Genomic DNA, 13,750 nt, shown 5'->3' with positions numbered 1-13,750 from the left:
AGGTTAAGCTAAATAACTTCCTGAGTTTCACTATAAGGTATATTTTCTAATCCTTCAATCATTCTGCTGGTTCTCCTCAGAATTTATCACCATTCTTGAATTGTGGAATGTACTCAATTTCAGTTCTGAAGAGTGCTGTACTCACCAAGCATTTGTAGTGTAGACAAGCCTCTGCCTCTAAAATAGACTACAGCTGGACAGAATCAGTTGGTATAACATTGAAGGGTGTGGAGGAAAAGGTGGTGTTTTCTGCCTAACATGCAGGGTGTATTTATTAAATATTTAAACAAATTTTTCTTAAACATTTTAAACCTGAAATTGACAACCTGTGTTGAGGTGTGCATTTACTATAATCTATTAAAATTATTTTAACAATAACTTCATCAGTAAGTCCTCAAACTTTAATGAGTTAAAGCAGGGGTTCTCAAACTGGGGGTCGTGGGGTCGTGAGGTCATTACATGAGGGGTTGCAAGCTGTCAACCTCCACCCCAAACTCTGCTTGCCTCCAGCATTTATAATGGTGTTAGATATATTAAAAAGTGTGTTTAATTTATTAGGGGGCTCACACTCAGAGGCTGGCGATGTGAAAGGGGTTACCAGTAAAAAAGTTTGAGACCCACTGAGTTAAAGGGTGCTGATTTCTTTTAAAACTAGAAACAATCAGGGCTAAAACGTCTTAACTTTTGATGTCAACACAAGCTTTATAAAGGTCACAATGTAATCACTACATTAAGTAGATATGTTTTCATCCTTTATGATGGAGGGAATGCTGGTATTTACATTTTTCTCAAGTATTTTCAGTTTCTGCTATACAGAAAAGCTTTTGTCTATCTTAATTTGGTTTCAGTTTAGCTAGTAGGGGCAGAGAGTTTTTTCTTCATTTAGACTAGTTAATTCAAACTGAGAAACCAATTGGGAGGTGAAGAAGCAGGAAAGCTTGTTTTCCTCTTCCAGTATATGAATAAAAACCAGCTGGGAGAAGAGGTGGTCTGCTAATTCTGAAAACTTGAATGACATGGGGACAGATTTTCAAAGGCATTTAGGCACCTAAAGATGTAGAGAGGTGCCTAATGTGACTTTCAAAAGTGCCTAAGCAGGTTAGGTGTCTGTCTCCCATTGAAATGATTGAAAATTAGGCTCTTAGGCTGCAGTGCCTAAGCAGATTATGTCTTCCCAGGAACTTAGGTGTTGAGAGGCTCAGCTCCCTCTATGATGCATGGGGCTAGATAGGTACCTGGGAACAGGATCTATAAAATCCAGCATGTTCGGTGGGGAACTGCCTAAGCCAGCCATGGGGAGATGGAGGCCAGGATGTGTCCTCTGCCTCACACCCAGGCTGGACGTAGGCACTTCCCTCTGCTTGGGATCTACTGCTGTGAACATACTAGAACTAGATGTCTAGGCTTGGGGGGTTGCAAGTAGTGGGGGTCTTCCTTAACTTTTAGCCCAGTTTTAGAAAACTCAACTGGGATGTGGAGGACTTGGGTTCAATTTCCCCCCTCTGCCTGGTCTGGAGAAAGATGCCTGTTCAAATCCTTACCTCTCACAAATGTGCTTGAAGCACTGGGCTAGAGGGTGTTCTGATGTGGGTCTCTGTCTCGCCTGTTGAAGCTGTTGTGTGTGTAAATAATGAACAGGTCGTTGGAGTAGAGGGACTAGATCAGGGGTGGGCAAACTTTTTGGCCCGAAGGCCACATCTGGGAATAGAAATTGTATGGTGGACCATGAATGCTCACAAAATTGGGCTTGGGGTGTGGGAAGGGGTGAGAGTTCTGGTTGGGGATATGGGCTCTGGGATGGGTCCAAAATGAGGAGTTCAGGGTGTGGGAGGTGGTGCAGGCTCTGGCTGGGGGTGTGGGCTCTAGGGTGGGGCTGGGGATGAGAGGTTTGGGGTGCAGGAGAGTGCTCTGGGCTGGGATCAAGGAATTTGGAGGGCAGAAGGGGGATCAGGGCTGGGGCAGGGAGTTGGGGCATGGGGAGAGGCTCAGGGGTGCAGGCTTCCAGTGGTGCTAACCTCAAGGGGCTCCCGGAAGCAGCGGCATGTCCCTTCTCCGGCTCTTACGCGGAGGTGCAGCCAGGTGGTTCTGCATGCTGCCCCATCCGCAGGCAGCGCCCCTGCAGCTCCCATTGGAGCGCTGGAGGGGGCCATGGGAGCACATAGGAGCCAGAACGGGGCCATGCCGTGGCTTCTGGGAGCCGCGTGGAGTGGACCCCAACCCTGTTCCCCTGCTGGAGCACTGGAGCCAGGCCATGCCACGCTTCCGGGAGCTGCATGGTGCAGCCCCCGAGCCTGCACCCCAGTGGAGCACCGGAGGAGGGCCATGCTGCAGCTTCCAGGAGCCACGTGGTGCAGCCCCCGCAGCAGGAGCTAGCGGGCCGGCTTAAAATGGCTCGCGGGCTGGATGCGGCCCGCGGGTCATAGTTTGCCCACCCCTAGACTAGATCATGCATGTTCCAAGTGAGTGTCATAACCAGCAGGCTTTGGGGTCAGTCACTTTCTCTTTGGCCCAATGACTCACTAGAGTATTTATCCAAAGTGGAATGACTTCAGCAGGAGAGACTGAGAAAGACCCATATCAGAATATCCCTCAGCCCAATGACTAGGATGCTCTGAGAGGCAGGATTTGAACAGGGGTATCCTACATCCTAGTTGAGTGCTCTAACTGCTGGGCTAAATTATAAGGGAGGCACCACTACTATCTCTTCTTGGATTTTGAAAGGGGCCCCGCAGGTGAGAAAGGTGTTCCCCTACCTATCTCCACCAGCTTTGGGGCTTGAGTTGGGACTTAGGCATGATCTAGGTGCCTGGATGTCTAGTGTAAGGCATTATATGCATGCCCAGAGGCAGAAACTAAGGCACCAAAGGAACTTTTACCACAAAATTTTAGGCACTGAGTGAATTTAGGAGTCTGTAGGGTTAGGTGGCAGCTGAGGGGGTGGGTGGGGTTGGATCACAGTAATGCCTAATCTTTGTGTGGATCTGGACCTGCATTTTTAGGTATGTAAATATCTTCGAAAATCTGGCTGATGAAACAATCCAGCAATTACTAATTACAGTAAATATTTCCGTTGTTTATTAAATCAGTTTTAAGTGAGAAAATATTGATAAACTTGCTTTTTTTCTTGTATATCTGCACATTTAAGGTACTTTTATTTAACTAAAAAAGTAATTTAAAATGTTTATGTATGTATTGAATTCTAATTTCCATCCAAAGACAGCTTGCCACAAATCCCAAGTAAAAGGTTACCTAGTAAACAAGAAATGTCATTCACCATTTTCTGACATAATGAAAAATAAATTGGAATAAATGTATGTTAAGAAACTAGATTGCCTAAAATAAGTGCATATAGTGTTTCCTACTGGGTAGCTAAACTACCAAATTTGGCATAAAGTCAATATTGGGTTGCAAATCAGCAGGTTTTAATGGTTATACCATTAAATGAGAGTGAACCTTTTTTAGAAAATAACTGAAGTACAAATGCAAGATTAAAACCAATTGTTTAAAATGGTGGTTTTCAATCTTTTTTCATTTGCAGACCCCTAAAAAAATTTCAAATGGAAGAGCAGATCCCTTTAGAAATCTTAGACATACGTAGTCTGCAGACCGCCAGGGCTCCGCAGACCACAGGTTGAAAACCACTGTTCTATGGTAACAACAATCTTTCACAGACCCCTTCAACCAGTGATCCTCAACCACGGTATGCAGAAGTCTTCTGGGGGTACTCAACATCTAGATCAGTGTTTCTCAACCTGGGGGTTGTGGGATGGGTTTAGGGGCATTGCAAGTGCAGGTCGGTGTTAGGGGTTGACAGGCAGGGAAATTGTCAGGGGTCCCATGCCACAGCGGACCCTGCAATTAGGGTATGTCTACACTACGAGGGTATTTCGATTTCACTTAAATCGAATATGTGGAATCGATATTGCAAAGTTGAACTTGTGTGTCCACACTAAGGACAGTAATTCGACTTTGTGAGTCCACACTAACGGGGAAAGCGTCGACATGGGAAGCGGTGCACTGTGGGCAGCTATCCCACAGTTCCCGCAGTCCCCGCTGCCCATTGGAATTCTGGGTCGAGCCGCCAATGCCTTCTGGGTAAAAAAAAAAAGGGTTGAGGGTGCTTTTGGGTAATTGTCGTCATCCGTCTGTCACTACCGCCTTCCCTCCCTCCCTGAAAGCGCCGGCGGGAAATCAGTTCGCGCACTTTTCGGGTCAGTGACAGCGCGGACGCCACAGCACTGCGAGCATGGATCCCGCTGCGACCATCGCTGCAGTTGTGGCACTTGTCAACGCCTCGCAGGTTATCATCCACCTTTCCCAGAGGCAGATGCAGATGAACCAGGCGAGGAGGCTACGGCACCGCGGTGAGGGCCTGAACTCTGAGAGGGGCACAGACCTCTCACAAAGCACGGGACCCAGCTCCGAGGACATCACGGTGACAATGGGTCATCTGGATGTTGTGGAACGGCGATTCTGGGCACGGGAAACAAGCACTGACTGGTGGGACCGCATAGTGCTGCAGGTCTGGGACGAATCCCAGTGGCTGCGAAACTTTCGCATGCGGAAGGGGACTTTCATGGAACTTTGTGAGTTGCTGTCCCCTGCCCTGAAGCGCAATGACACCCGGATGCGAGCAGCCCTGACTGTCCAGAAGCGAGTGGCCATAGCCCTCTGGAAGCTTGCAACGCCGGACAGCTACCGGTCTGTCGCGAACCAGTTTGGCGTGGGCAAATCTACCGTGGGGGTTGTTGTCATGCAAGTAGCCAAGGCAATCGTCAAGGTACTGCTCTCAAAGGTAGTGACCCTGGGAAACGTGGAGGTCATCATAGATGGCTTCGCCGCGATGGGATTCCCAAACTGCGGTGGGGCTATAGATGGAACTCACATCCCTATCCTGGGACCGGACCACCAGGCCAGCCAGTACATCAACAGAAAGGGCTACTTTTCAATGGTGCTGCAAGCACTGGTGGACCACAGGGGATGTTTTACCAACATCAACGTTGGATGGCCGGGCAAGGTTCATGACGCTCGCGTCTTCAGGAACTCTGGTCTGTTTAGACGGCTGCAGGAAGGTATTTACTTCCCGGACCACAAAATAACTCTTGGGGATGTGGAGATGCCTACAGTGATCCTTGGGGACCCAGCCTACCCGCTAATGCCCTGGCTCATGAAGCCCTACACTGGCGCCCTGGACTCTGAAAAAGAACTCTTCAACTACCGGCTGAGCAAGTGCAGAATGGTGGTGGAGTGTGCTTTTGGACGTCTCAAGGGGAGATGGAGAAGCTTACTCACTCGCTGTGATCTCAGCGAAACCAATATCCCCATTGTTATAGCTGCTTGCTGTGTGCTCCACAATCTGTGTGAGAGCAAGGGGGAGACCTTTATGGCGGGGTGGGAGGTTGAGGCAAATAGCCTGGCATCTGATTACGCCCAGCCAGACAGCCGGGCGATTAGAAGAGCCCAGCGGGACGCCCTGTGCATCCGGGAGGCTTTGAAAGCCAGGTTCCACAGTGAGCAGGGTAACCAGTGACTTTTAAGTTTCTGTACAGAGAAGCTGAACCTGCCCCCGTTTCTTTACCCAGTTAACGATGACTATCCTCTCCAGTTACAGACCCCCTCCACCCCCTTCCAAAAAAATAAAATCAGTTTTACTTTTGTTATTGAACACCGTTGTCTTTAGTACTGTTTTCGCGGGAATCTTTGAAACCGGGGACGCAGACTGTGGTGGGGAGCGGGTGTAGTGTACTGATGCAAATGATCCTTCTAAACTCCAGGAATGACAGGATTCACAGTAGCAGACTGGTTGTTTCAACGGAGCCTGCCAGCCCTCCTGAGTGGGACTGCGTGTATGTGGGGGCTATGTGACTTTATGGCAGGGGGAGGAGGGTTACACCTTGCTGCGTGGCTCTGTGATCCAGGACAAGGACCGCTGCATACGATCTGTAACTGCCCTCCCCCGCCACAAAGTCACAGAGCAACTAACCCCCCCCGCCCCCCCCAGAACATGAAAACCACCTCCCAGACTGACCAGGGTAACTAGTCACTGCACTGTTTATGTGCCCTGCTGCTGGACCTGCCCCCGCCTCTGTAGCCTGCTAAAGGTGACTGTCCTGTCCAATTACCAAGCCCCTTCCCCCCCTGCAGACAGACTCTCCCTCAAAACAGCATGACTGAAACAGTAATGAACAGAAACGTATTTTTTATTAACAACCACACATGAAACTGGGGGGTGAAACTTGGACGGGGGCTTGGGTGAGGCGGCCAGGAAAGGACTTTTCAAATTTTGGGGAATGACAGCCTTCTGGTGCTTGAGCAGTCTGCAGGGGTGGAGTGAGAGTTTTCACGGACTCTTCCGCCCCTCCTTCTTTGGACTTTGGGCGAGGGGGGTATGGGACTTGGTGGCAGGGGAGTGCGGTTACTGATAGACTGCAGCAGGGCTCTGTCCTCCTGCCTCCGTTCCTGCAGAACATCAACAAGGCGCCGGAGCGTGTCCGTTTGCTCCCTCAGAAGTCCAAGCAGCGTTTGAGTCGCCTGCTGGTCTTCCTGCCGCCACCTCTCCTCACGTTCCATGTGTGTCCGGTGCATTTGGGACAAATTCTCCCTCCACTGGTTATGCTGTGCTGCCTGGGCTCGGGAGCAGCCCATAAGTTCAGAGAACATGTTCTCTCGCGTCTTCTTCTTCCTCCGCCTAATGTGCGCTAGCCTCTGGGAGTGTGATGCCAGGCTGGGTTGGGAGACAGTTGCAGATGTGGCTGTGGGAATGAGGAAAAGGCAGTGAATTCCTCCGAAAGATAAATGTAGTTGTGAATCAAGAACATAGTCTTTCTCTGTGAACAAGACCATGAACCACACCTATCACATGCGCACTGAGGACAAGGTCGAATTTTTGAACCTCGCCTTCAGTGCCTGGGCTTTTGCACTGCCGATCTGGGAACCGGGGCAGGACACAGTACTCTCTGTAGCAGGCAAACATGGTAAGCCGTAGACTTGTGGCAGATTAAAACTTTAGGAGTACTACTGGCCACCTTTCACATTGAAAGCACTGCCAGTCTGTGCTGCCAGCAATCGGCCAAGCAGGAACTCTGGCCCTGTCCCACCCCCTCGCGGATGTGCCAGGGAAAGATCCCTGGATGCTGGCCCTCTCCCGCCCCCACCGCGTGGCTGTAAACCAGCGGTCACAGTTCTGTAAAGGAACTTGTTGCAAGCAGTCCCAATACTAACAGTCCCCTACCTAATTCAAAGCAGGTTGTCATGAGCGACATTACTCTCATGAGGATCCCGGACACCGAGATCCAAAGGATGCTTCGAGAAAGCCTGCAGAGACCGGGGCCCTATGCCGCCATGCTATGCAAGGCACTGATACCAGAGTACCTGCTTGTCTCCTGGCGCGGGAACATCTCGTACTTCGGAGGACCAAGTAAAGCCGCTCTCCCCAGGAACCTGATGAACAGGCTATCCCATTACTTGCAGGAGAGCTTTGTGGAGATGTCCGTGGAGGACTATTGCTCTATCCCCGGACATATAGACAGGATTTTCATCTAGCTGCAGTAGCAGGGACTAAAGAGTGGAGCAGCTTGGGCAGCACAATCATGCACAACCGGACACTGTTTGATTTTTTTATAAATAGTTGTTACTGATTACTTAAGCGCCCAGGGGGAAGAAATCATGAATCACAGATTGTTATTAGTCTTAATATTCAAGTTTTGTAAAAAATAAAGGTTTATATGTTTAAAGCACTTACCGCTTGATCCTTCCCCTGAATCTGTGTCCGGGTTACATGCTGGGGAGGGTTGGTAGGGCATCTCTGTAAGGGTGATGAAGAGCTCCTGGCTGTCGGGGAAATCAGCTTGGTAAGTGCTGTCGACTGCCTCGTCCTCCTCATCTCCTTCCTCATCTTCCCCGTCCGCTAACATGTCCGAGGAAGCGGCCGTCGACAATATCCCATCCTCAGAGTCCACGGTCAGTGGTGGGGTAGTGGTGGCGTCCGCACCTAGGATGGAATGCAGTGCCTCGTAGAAACGGGATGTCTGGGGCTGGGATCCGGAGCGTCCGTTTGCCTGTTTGGTCTTCTGATAGCCTTGTCTCAGCTCCTTGATTTTCACGCGGCACTGCGTTGCATCCCGGCTGTATCCTCTCTCTGCCATGGCTTTAGAGATCTTCTCATAGATCTTTGCGTTCCGTCTTTTGGAGCGCAGCTCGGAAAGCACGGACTCCTCGCCCCACACAGCGATGAGATCCAAGACTTCCCGATCAGTCCATGCTGGGGCCCTCTTTCTATTCTGGGATTGCACGGCCATCTCGGCTGGAGAGCTCTGCATCGTTGCCACTGCTGCTGAGCTCGCCACGCTGTCCAAACAGGAAATGAGATTCAAACTGCCCAGACAGGAAAAGGAATTCAAATTTTCCCGGGCCTTTTCCTGTGTGGCTGGTCAGAGCATCCGAGCTCGGACTGCTGTCCAGAGCGTCAACAGAGTGGTGCACTGTGGGATAGCTCCCGGAGCTATTACCATCGATTTCCATCCACACCAAGCCTAATTCGATATGGCCATGTCGAATTTAGCGCTACTCCCCTCGTTGGGGAGGAGTACAGAAGTCGAATTTAAGAGCCCTCTATGTCGAACTAAATAGCCTCGTGGTGTGGACGGGTGCAGGGTTAATTCGATTTAACGGTGCTAAATTCGACATAAACGCCTAGTGTAGACCAGGCCAATGTTACATGCTTCGGCCCTGAACGGTGGGGCTCAGTCTTCAGACAAAGCTCACAAGTGAAAAACAGGCTCAAGTATCACACTGAAATGTAAGTACAATATTTATATTCCAATAGATTTATTTTATAATTATGTGGTGAAAATGAGAAAGTAAGCAATTTTTCAATAATAGTGTGCTGTGACCCTTTTGTATTTTTATGTCTGATTTTGTAAGTAAGTAGTTTTTAAGTGAGGGGAAACTTGGGGTACACAAGACAAATCAGACTCATGAAAGGGGGATAGTAGTCTGGAAAGGTTGAGAACCATTCCCTTAGACATAGTCTGGGGATCCCCTATTGAAAACCACTAGTTTAAAACAAGGTTTTCTGACTGCTGATTTAAATCATGATTAAAATCCCTGATTAAATGAGCAGTCCACAGTGCTAAAATAATATAGAAAATATTATATGGAAGACTAGTGAACAGAGTCTATGGTATTTAGGTATGTCAATGTCCTAGAAATACTTAAATGGTAGCTATAAGATAAGAATATTGTAACAGGCTTGCTATTTAATGGGAACCCCCTAATGGCCAGAGATGCCTCTTTAGTATCCACCTTGTGTGCCCTCCTCAGGGCCCTTTAGGAACTCCCTACAGTCTCTCAGGCCTACCACCAACCACCGCTTGGGGCTAGCTTAATAGCTAAACACTGCTCAAAATAGCATTCAGTGTCCCAAAAAAATAAAGTCCATCACAGGCACAGCAACACAAAAGTTCATACTCATCTCTGGCTTTTCTGCCACATACACAGCTCTTATTCTCCCCACACAGAGCTACAGCTCTCATCCTTCCTAGTGGTAGCTTAGCCTACAGGATCTGGCTTGCTTTTCCCTGTCAGCCACCCTCCTGTTCTTTCTGAGTGGGTAGGCAGCCTATATAGTGCTCTCTTTCAGAGAGCTTCCCACTAATTGGTTGAGGGAGAGGGGAGCCCTGCCCCCACTCTAAGCTACAGGGCTCCTGGTCCCAGGCCCTTAAAGGCAAGATGTTGGATTGGCAAAACCATAACTACTAATTCTGCAGGACTTCTTCCTCCTTTACTTCTACAAGACCATTTCTGGGACCTTTGTTTATTCCAGCATTCCTGGAAGGGGGACTTCTGGTCCCTTCTAGTCTTAAAGGGCAGTATTCCCTGTTACAAATATATAGAAAATAACTCTTCAACCAGGTATAGTTATTTGTCTAAAGTATTTATCCTGCAGAAATGACTTGTATAAAATCATCTCCATAGTTGTTTAAAAGTCAGGTTAAATTAAATAAAATTAGTGATGACTTAGCCCTTCCTGAAGTTCATAAACTGACAGATATAGCTTTGCACTGAGAATGAAAAATCAAGTAAGTTGTAACTGTCTCTTGTCTAACTTTACCATTTGTTGATTACACTGTTTTTGTAGATTGAACAATCTCCTATGGCTCAACGCTCTTCAATTTTGTACATTTGCAGTGTTGCCAACTCATGATTTTGTCATGATTCTCATGATAATTATTGTTTTCCTTAAAGCCCCAGCTCCTGGAGTCAAGTGGATATGTGATGATTTCAGCCTTCAGTCTTAAAAAAAAAAAAAAAAAAAAGTAAGTTTCTAGCCCTTACTGTGACCCAGTGCACCATAAAAGGCTCAAAAAGCAGAAGGTAAATAAAAAGAATACCAAATCTATTATTTTTACATAATCTCATGAATTAAAGCCAATCTCATGATTTTTGGTGAGCCTTACTCATGATTTTTGAACATTTGGGGTTGGCAATACTGCATTTGTATTACAGATAAAATAATTGTTTTCCTGAAATCACACAGCTGGAAAATTGTTGTTTAATTATCAGATTCTTAACACTTTACAAGAGGCTGTCTAGCAATAGTCTATAGCAGACCAGAAAGTAAGGCTTAATAACTTAAAATCAGACAGGGATGTGTGGTGTGGGAAATCCTCCTTTGCTGTTATTCATAAATCACTTAAGAGCTTGTCTACACCAACATTTAGTTCTCAGCAAGCTGGGGTATGAATCTACCCTGCACTAGCATGCTGCACACTAAGTGTCCTCATGGACCCTGCTGATGTGCACTAACAGTTCTTCAGTGTTCTTTAATCTACTCCATTTTGAAACGAATTGTCAGAGTACGTCAGTAGGATCCACATGGACACTTAGTGTGTGGCAGGCTACTACAGGGTAGATTTACACCTTGGCTTGTCACAAACAATCTACTCTAAGGGCTCGGCTACTTGAGCATTTATTTTGTTATCTGAGAACAATGACAGAGAGACCTAAACTATCATATTTATTAGAGCATAAGCTTTCGTGGGCTACAACCCACTTCTTCGGATGCATATATATTTTTGCGGATACAGACTAACACGGCTGCTACTCTGAAACCTAAACTATCATTTCCTCCATAAAACATTTGCATCATACTTGCCTGAATAGGTGATTGCACAAAATTCACTCAGTTACCTGCACTTAAATCATGTTTCCATTTTCCTTACCAGTAACACTAATATTAGAAGCCTATGTGTATTTCAGAATAATCCCTATTATTTAACAAAAATAGTTTTTCATACAGTTATGGCACTAGAAAAGAAGAAACTTTACAAAGTTCTAATCTACATAACATAAGAATAGCCATACTGGGTCAGACCAAACATCCATCTAGCCCAGTATCCTGTCTTCCGACAGTGTCCAATGCCCGGTGCTATTGGCCGTTAATCTGTGGGTTGAATGTCCATCATTATGAATATGTCCCTTTCTGTTGTTGCTAGTCTTCCAAAATCCTCTCTTGATCAACCACTTCATTATATTTAACACCATGTCTAAATTGTGTTTTCTCTTACTCACTCTTCATGTCTACCCTCTATTACACTTTGTTGACTTCCTATCCATTTATACTTTGCTTACATTTAATGCTATTGACCACAGCTGTTCTTCACACATTCCTTCTCTTTTATTTTCTTTTACATTCTGGTTCAGTTGTTATACTAGACCCATCACAGTGGTAACCAGGTTCTTTTCAAAGCTAAAATTAAAGGTATATATAATCCATGGATATTTTGAAGTTAGAAATAGTGTAACATATTTGATGCTGAGAGGAGATAAAAATATGAAGAATTTTAATAGTCAGCAGTCAGTATTTTAATTAGCAGCTGAGGACACTCATATTGTCTGCTGTCTCTTTTAAGGAGCAATCATGTTGCACCTGAATATCCCCAGGGTGTTTAGATCACTGGATAGTAGTGCTGGTGGTCATGAAAATGAGGCAGGTGCTTTTATTTTTCCACTTCTTTCCAGCTTTAACTGCATCTAGATCTGTCATCTTAAATTGTTGAGACAACGCGAGACAGTATGGCCACTCAAAAAAAATTAAAGTAAAAAAAAAAAATTTGAATGGCCTAGCCTGGACATTTGAGATGAATGTTAAATAAAAGAAAAGTATTTTAATGTATTTGAAATAGTTTAAAAGATGCTATACACAAACCACATGCAGAAAAAACAAGAGGTAAGAATCCCCACACCAAATCAGACCACAGACCAATCTAGTTGGTATTTTGCCTCCAGCTGTGGCCAATATGTGATGTGACAGAAAAAGAGACATGCCCTGCCCCACCCACAGTTCACCTAAACAACTTGTTCAATGTTTTACACTGGAATAAATTCCTTCCCCAGTCCTGCAAGCAATTGGTTGATGCTCCAAATGTTGAGATATTAATTTATAATATTGTCTTTACCTTGCACAGCTGTAAATGGTAACAATGATCATAAAGTTATGCAAACACAAAGGAAACCTATAAAACACAGGGGAAAGGGAAGAAAATAAGCAATGGATGTTTAAACTCTTTGAGGACTAGATTCTAAAGAAGGCATTGCTATTTTTTGCTCATTCTGGCTATCCCAGCTAGTAACAGAACTACTCCCCCATCTAAGTCAGTATAGCATGTGTCAAAAGGAAGGGAAGAAGCTGATCACAGAAAGCTGTAGTGTTAAGTGAAAAGGTAAAGAATGATTTCAGGAGAGGCTATTGCAAAACAAGGGCCCAAGGATAATTGTTATTTTTTAAGCATTCATCAATGAATTAACATGGATGGCAACAAGTATTTCAGCTATATTAATCCCAGAAATGTTCTTCTTTTGCTGGAGCAATACAAGGCATAGTGCCAACTGCTCAGTCTTTTCTTACCACCTCATTGTCAGCACCACGAAGAAACATTTCTAATTGTATTTATTGAGTAATGACTGCAAGTATTTTTCAAACACAGGTGTTACTTAATTAGGGAGGTAGCAGGGAGAGGCAGAGAGATAGCTCAGTGGTTTGAGCATTGGCCTGCTAAACCCAGCAGTGTGAGTTCAATCCTTGAGGGTGCCATTTAGGGATCTGGGGCAAAAATTGGTCCTGCTAATGAAGGCAGGGGACTAGACTCAATAACCTTTCAAGGTCCCTTCCAGTTCTAGGAGATAAGTATATCTCCATATATTTATATTAAATCTTTGATTTGTATTCATTTCACATGTAAATATTGATTTTGAATTCCTCAAATATTGACCCTTCATCAAGTAATGATGCAATGATCCACCTGGTAACCTCTGATGATGTGGGAAATTTCTGTAATATGTCTATGTGTGCCTCAGTTTCCCTCTGTACTTTGCAATGCTACCCAGTGCATGCAAAAGAGTTCAACTGTCTTGGGGCAGAGCAGGAGACATGAGGGATTGTGTCACATAACTATCTGAGGTGGAATTAATGGGTTGTTAAAGGACTGGCTGAAACTGACCCATATCAATGTGGAGGATCCATCAAGTTAATGGGAGCCCCCAAGGACTGAACAATTGACACTTATCCATGGGAATCTCCAGCAGGTGGAACATGTGAACTCAGCATGGGTCAATGATGGGTTAAGCGTTGGCTGTTGGAAGACACTCGGCAGCTCTCACTTCAGACTAAAGACAAAGAGTCAGAGACAGAGAGCGAGCCAAGATGGCTTTGACAGCAGCATGGCTCAAGGGCACCCTGATGATGGCCAGA

General features: G+C 45.9%; 1 protein-coding gene across 1 annotated transcript in view; it reads left to right on the top strand.

Annotated features, from left to right (window-relative positions):
- TMEM128 (transmembrane protein 128) overlaps positions 1-10,294 on the top strand; it is a 36,693-nt gene extending 26,399 nt beyond the window's left edge. Inside the window, exon 7 of the transcript XR_010561434.1 lies at positions 10,246-10,294. The gene's annotated coding sequence lies outside the window, so the exon portion shown is untranslated. The remainder of the gene's footprint in view (positions 1-10,245) is intronic.
- Positions 10,295-13,750: the final 3,456 nt, after the last annotated feature.

Source organism: Emys orbicularis, chromosome 5, assembly GCF_028017835.1.
Source record: "Emys orbicularis isolate rEmyOrb1 chromosome 5, rEmyOrb1.hap1, whole genome shotgun sequence".
In the NCBI taxonomy this organism is placed as follows: Eukaryota; Metazoa; Chordata; order Testudines; family Emydidae; genus Emys; species Emys orbicularis.
The sequence above is the reverse complement of the archived record's forward strand: the minus strand, read 5'-3'. Positions and strand labels throughout refer to the sequence as shown.